At 42.1% G+C, this 6,000-nt stretch overlaps 1 protein-coding gene across 1 annotated transcript in view; it reads left to right on the top strand.

Annotated features, from left to right (window-relative positions):
* Positions 1-6,000, top strand: part of ARHGEF26 (Rho guanine nucleotide exchange factor (GEF) 26) — a 39,730-nt gene that overhangs the window by 16,470 nt on the left and 17,260 nt on the right. The window lies entirely within an intron of this gene.

Here is a 6,000-nt window from a genome sequence, read left to right as displayed (position 1 = left end):
GCTGAACCTTTTTGATTGCCAGGACGTTCCAGGGGCTTGGGGGGGGTGTATGTAGAGCAGTGAGTCCAAAATACTTCTTTTTCTTAGGTGCTGACAGAACATGCTTATGGATTTGCATCATATTGATGACAGTGCATTTGTCCTTGTGTTCCCTCAGCTTGCTTCCTTCTTGGTTTATTCTGTCATCACCACTCATTGCTGACCTCTTTGGCTTTAGTTTCTAGGAGTTACTTGTTTAGAGGATTCTTCTGGCAACTCAGGGAGCTCTCTGCATGTACCTCCTCTGTTCTTGGCGAGTGACAAGCAGCACTGATAACCAGCAACTTGAAGATAATAATCAGCTGGTCCTTGTGTTTCTGACACAGCAATTGTTCTTGTGTCATTTACCTTCCTTATTGGAGACGAGTAGTAGATCCATTACTTAAATACCCAGGAACAAAAAATCTGAAGAGTTGTACTTCCCTCAGGTCATTTTCTTTGGGTGAACAGAACTGAAGAGAGAAAATGCCTTTTTTTTTTCCAAACAAGTTTAGGAACTTTTCTATTTACATACACACTGTATAATACTTAGTGGAGTTTACCTGGCAATTACCTAAACAAAAAGTACCCTTGAAGAAAATACTTAGTTTTTAAATAAAAATTTAAGTATTGCATAAAATATGGATTCATTCAGAAAATCTTGTGTGTCCCACAGATCATTTGCAGTGTCATGTACATGTTGACCATGTAACCACGTTGTTACTCTCTAGCATCCAGCCTCCATGGTGTACCCAACAGATCTTGAAATGCTTGTCAGGCTTTTCATAGACATGGGTTAATCTGTTTAAAGGAGTATCAGCTGGTGTGAGCTTTTAAGGAGACCTTCAGATCATATTAATTATTGTGTTTACTTTTTTTGCTAGTTAAAACAGACATTGCGTAGCTGGATTTTGTTTTAAAGAAAAATCAAGGGAACTGATTTGCCAGTGTTTTCCAGATCCCTGGAGCTGCCATCTCATGCTTGGCTCAGAGTAGACCCTTAAGGGGATTGTTTCTGAAAGATTAGATCATGAAGTAGTACATTAAGTATCTTGTTAGGGTTTTAGGGTTTTTTTTATTTCACAGTGTAGATGTACCCTATGTTTATCAGCTCTTTCCACCACATCTGAAGGTGCCTTCACTACACACTGTAGTACAGGCTGAAGAACAGAGGGAACATGTTCCTTTGAGTTTTACTCAAGAGTAAATTAGGGTGGTTTTCAACATAATCTTTTTTTCATCTAACTTTCCTGAAACATTGTTTGCCATTTACTCAAGCATTTGCATGCCAGAGGAGGAAGGAATTGAACAGATCTGCTTAACCCTCCTGTGTGGAAGGGTTAATTTAAACCTCTGCAGGAAGTCCAAGCACCTCAGGCTGTGAGATGCCAGATAAAATTGCTCTCTCACCTCAACTGCATGATTTTAGGTGTGCATTTTTATTGACTTTTAATTACGATTGCTGAAACTTGACAATATTAACCAGTGTTTGGCAGATGAAAGGTAAATCAGTTGCTATTTTAGATTTACAAAAATGGTATTCTTGAAGAGTGGCCACTGAAATCTTGTTTTACCTCTCTCTGTGGAAAATTATAGTACTTTTTTCTAGACTGTCTAGGCTTGCACTCAAAACTTCATCTGCATGCTCTCCTCTCAGAATTTTCTGTCTGTTGCTTTGCTGCCAAATAATATTCTCTTGGTAGTTAAGTAGGTGTTCAACAGTTACTGGAACTTGCATTTTTGCTTCCCTTGTGCAGAGACTGATGGGCAGTGAAGGAGCCTTTCTCAGCTGAGGCTGAGCAGTGTCTCCAAGGGGTCACTCTATTTTCACAGAACTGCCACTGCCCCCCTTGCATGGAAAGAATCTGTAGCTTTGAAAAGGCACCAAGTTGTTAGTAAGTCTGGAAATATCTGTGTTTAGCAAGGCTGTCATTGTGGGAGGATATATGTATGTTCCCTTGGCTGCACTCGTGCATCATTGGGTCAATGTGCTTTGTTTAACTGAGATGTTAAAGCTATGCAATCCCTTATTGGACCTCACATCCACGAGGTGAAGCCTCTGTGGCAGCCAGATAGGTTGTGTTGTGTTGCTCCATTTTGCCCTGGAGAGCTGTGAGGTTGGGCTGTGTTGGTACCGGGACATCTGCCTGCCCAGCACAGGGTGTGCTGTCCTGGGTCATTCTGCAGGTGCTGCTGGGGCTGGATCCAGAGGAAGGGTGTGGGAGCAGACATTTATTTGTGCCTTTTATGGGAAAATCAGCTTGATATGCAGCCATGTTCTCTTCAGATACCAGGACTGACCAGTTCTCTTGCATGCAGTAGCATCAGTAGCCCTTGTACTGACACTTGGTGATTGTGCAGCTGGGGACTGTGGGTGACAACCCAGGCTTGTAGAGCCTGAGAGAAGTTGTGTGTCTGGTTGTTGTCCCTTCTCCAAGGTCTTTGCGTATTGTATTAGTGTGTGAGATGGGAATAGCCTCATCCTTGGTGTCAGAAAGCTTCACAGAATGATTCATAAATTGCTTGTTTGTGACACGCAAGGGATCATGTTGTTCTGTGACAAAGGAGAATGTAGATAACTGCAGCTCTGGGGAGCCAGGCAGGAGCATCCTGATTCTTCTCGGGTATAAAAGCATGACTTTGTTCAGCATGGGAAAGGTTTTTAAAACAAAAATTCCTGTTGTGATGTCTTCATAATTTATCAAGAAGTTTACATTTCTGGTGCCACAGTGTTCTCTGTGGGTTCTCCTGTCTCTGGGTATTAATTGGTTGACTCAAGGTTTGTTTTTCTGAGATGCCAACCATTGAACAAGGTGCTATGAGCACTTACCCACAATCTGAGGAATCTCTCTGTAGCACAACATATTGACAGGGTTGCCATGGCCCTTTTATTGCTTTGGACTTCTGCCCGCATGCTGTAAATAGCTGGGAAGGCAAGTGCTTTCCCATTAGGACAGTAACTTGTGGGCAGGCTTCTGGAAAGTTGTTCCAGTTTATTGCAGGCTGAAGGAGCAGGCCACCAGGGTCTCTCTTTTTTCTTGTTTGCCTTTATAGGTGCTTAGTGGATATTGCCCAATAAAAGTGTTTTCAGGGGCTCTGAGCTTTGCAGTCTCTGGCATTACAAACGTGTGTGTGCACTGTTTGCCATTATCTAGGTAATGATTCATTTCAAACGCCCAGGGATGCAGTCTCTTATTTCATTCACCCTCTTTTTCAGCCATTCTCTTGCTAAAAGTTCTGATTTGGGATAAAAGCACTGTGGAAACAAGGCTGTTATCTGCTCATTTTAGTATTTTAAATCCCCCCCCTAATAATTTGTGATGCAGATGTTAAGCTTCTGTTTTCTTATAGATTCACATTTGGAAAGACTGATCAGGAATTCCTGTTACTTTTATCTGAAGTTACCTGAAATGGGTGGCTTTTTTGCCAGTTCCCTTATCTCTAGGAGGAGGAGGCTACCTTGTACTTGGCTTCTGCTCCAGTGGCTTCTTCTGCTGCTGGATGGTAACGTGTCAGCAGCAACATCTCCATGAAGCTATATCTGCATTATAATCTTATCATAACTCGTTCCAGAAGATAAAATTGTTTTTTAAGTGTGATTTGGCCTGCCTAGTGAAAAAGATCATTTACCTGCCTAATTGGAATTTTTTTAATCCAGTGCAATGGAATTTTGGAATGCCCAGATAGCAAAGTTTAGTGTCCGTAAGAACGTACATTCTGGGCAGTCAGTGTCTTCAGCTAGGGGTGGAGGAAGGTAAATGTTGAGAAGAAATGTTGACCATAGTGATTGGTATTAGGGCATTTATTTTTATTTATTTTCATGGCACCTCTGTAAGTTGAACTTCTGTTGATGTTGATGGGAGTTTTGCAGTTGTAAATGAGACCAAGTTCAGGCCTCTGTAAAGGTGAGCTGTAGGAATGGTTTGTAACCTTGTGCAGGTCCCACTGTGCTGGATTAACTGGAGCTTTTGAGAGAGCTGAGATCAGTCATTGGCTAAAGCCAGTGCCAAAGGGTAGAAGAAAAGCACCTTAAGTGCCTGAGCAGGCAGTTAGGATGTTGTTCCTGAGGGTGATGGCCACTTGTTGACAGTCTACTTAGACATGGGAAGATCCTTCACAGAAGCCACCAAAACTTTGAGGAAATTCTTGTCATACAGACAGAGCAAGCTCTGATGCTGGGGAGATCTCCTGTGTTTCCACTTCTTGTGCTATAAAAAGAAACCAACAGGAAATTAATTAAACCTGCATTTCCAAACCTGGCATGTAGCCTTTCAGGAAGGGGGAGTTTTATGTGATTACAGTGGATGTTTCTTTTAAAGAACACAAGGACAAGCTGAGGAAAATGAAGTGCTGTCTTACGATGCTGTTTGACTTTCACTTAATTGGATCTAACTTTAACCAGGAAAGTTCTGGATTTAACAGAACCAAATGCTTTAGATAAATCCATCTGGCAATAAGGGAAAAAAGCAGACACACAGTGCAAATAATTTGTAGTTGGTTCAATTCAGTATAATCACTTGACCAGTCAGTACTGATCTTTATGACAGAATCTGTCCTAAAATATTACCAGAGGTGACATTTCTTACAGTATGTGCTGGGGCGAGATGGGGGTGTGCTGCTTCTCTCTGCCCCTGTTTTCTTTTTTCCCCCTTTTAAAACCCACTACCCAATATTTGTATTGTTCCTGCAATGACTGTGACTGATGATGTCATTGATGAAGCACCAGATAAATTCTAAAAGAGGAAGTTTGAGCCCGGCATGGTCAAACACCTTGTGTGAGTGCCAGAACACACAGCAGGAAGAAATGTTTTATTTCCTGATTTCCTGAGCAAAGTGAGTTGGCAGCAGGCTGAGAAGTCCTCCCAACTATAAACATGTCTGAGAAGAGTAGAAATGAATTCCAGTTATCTGCAGTTTGTGGTGGTCACTGGTTCAATCTGTTGTGGTTCAGGAGGATCTGGGTGACTTGAAGACCTTTTTTTACTTTTTTTTTCCTTTTCCCTTCTTGGAGCCCAGTGAAATTTCAGACACTTTGTTGACTTTGGTGTTTGTTCGTGCATTGTATGAGACCTCCCTGCAGCTCAGTATGCTCTGCCAGTTAGTGCTGGTCTGGATATTGGAAAACCAAATCCATAGCAAAAACATGTCAGTGACACCTTGGAGTGTTCAGTGCTTTGACATGATGTGGATGCAAGATAGTGGGAAGCTGGAGGATCTGCTTGCCAGAAGTGGGAAGGCTGGTAAGCACCTGCACTGCTTCAAGGGGAGCAGAGGAGGAGACTGCAGTAGGTGAGATCTGTTTGTGTCAGTGTCCTGGGTCTCATTCATTGGTGATGCTGTTAATCTGCCAGTTCAATCTGCTGTTTTATGTGTCAGAACTTCAAAAACCAAAAACAAACAAAAAATCCAAACCCAAAGCAGCTCATCCTGATTCTCCTGAGTGTGTGACTGACCGAGTGAACATCTGGCAGCCACTCAATGTAGGCAGCTTCCTCTAAGCACTCTTTAAAAAATGCTTTAATTTTAGTTAACCCATGTTATGTAACACCTGTGTGACAAACTGCTGTTCATTCTGCTCTCCTCCTCTTACACGTTTGAGGTTTGTTTGTAAAACAACTTATGGAGAACTCTGGTGCTGCACTGACCAAAATGAAATGCTGCAAAATGACAGGTGTTAAAGAGCCAGTGTCTGTCATGAGAAAATGTAATAAAGGGCCAAAATAAAATAAAAGATGTTTCTAAATATTTTAGTGTGATACAAGAATCGTCTCTTTTCAGTATTTCCTTCTTACTAGCTGGGTTACTGCAGAGAGTTGAGGATTCTTCTAGTGCATCACTTGTGTAAGGCAGCAGAAAGGACTCTTTAAGAGATTGATACAAGACTGTAAGAGGTTTCCAGCAGCTCCCAGGTTGCCAAGGGCTGCAGAGCTGTCAGTGGGTAATGCCAGTGGCCTGCAGGGGCTGAGCTCTGAGAGCTCTTCA

Source organism: Chaetura pelagica, unplaced genomic scaffold (genome assembly GCF_000747805.2).
Source record: "Chaetura pelagica isolate M959 unplaced genomic scaffold, ChaPel_1.0 scaffold829, whole genome shotgun sequence".
Lineage (NCBI taxonomy): Eukaryota > Metazoa > Chordata > Aves > Apodiformes > Apodidae > Chaetura > Chaetura pelagica.
Note: the sequence above shows the minus strand (reverse complement) of the source record. Positions and strands in the feature narration are given on the sequence as shown.